Below are 750 nucleotides of genomic sequence, written 5' to 3'. Positions count from 1 at the left end.
GCTTCATATTTCTTCATTTAATCCAGTTTATTTGCTCAATGTTGCTGATTGCCACTGAGTCAAGTACTACTCATAATAGTCCTATGAACAACAAATCTGAACCGTATCCTATCCTGTGCCATCCTCATCATCTCTGACACACTTGAGCGTTTTGTTAGAATCACTGTGTCACTTCATCTCATTGAGGGTCTTCTCTTTTTGTGACCTTTCCAAGCATGATTTGCCTTTCTAAGGAAAAGCCTCTCCTAGCAACATGCCCAAAGTATGTGAGATGAAGCTTCGCTCTTCTTGCCTAATGAAGAGTTTCAATTAAAAAAAACTTGTGACAACTATGAGATATCATCTCACCCCAGTCAGAATAGCAAAATTTAACAGAACAGAAAGCAACAAATGCTGGCGAGGTTGTGGAGAAACTGGAACCCCTATTCACTGTTGGTGGGGGTTTAAAATGATGCAACCACTGTGGAAGGAGGTATGGAGCTTTTCAAAAAGTTGCAAATAGAAATACCATTTGACACAGCAATTCTGCTACTGGGAATATATCCCAAAGAGATCATAACTGACATCCAAGCAGATATATGCACACCCATGTTTATCGTGGCTTTGTTCAACAATAACAAGGAGTTGGAAACAACCCAGGTGCCCATCAACAAATGAATGGGTAGAGAAGCTGTGGTATATTCACACAATGGAATACTACGCTGCATTGAAAAACAAGGAACTCATGCAATATTATTCAAAATGGGTGAC

The sequence above is a fragment of the Elephantulus edwardii genome, unplaced genomic scaffold (genome assembly GCF_000299155.1).
Source record: "Elephantulus edwardii isolate Elephantulus edwardi_28Jun2011 unplaced genomic scaffold, EleEdw1.0 scaffold00010, whole genome shotgun sequence".
In the NCBI taxonomy this organism is placed as follows: Eukaryota; Metazoa; Chordata; class Mammalia; order Macroscelidea; family Macroscelididae; genus Elephantulus; species Elephantulus edwardii.
This window is presented reverse-complemented; position numbering follows the sequence as displayed.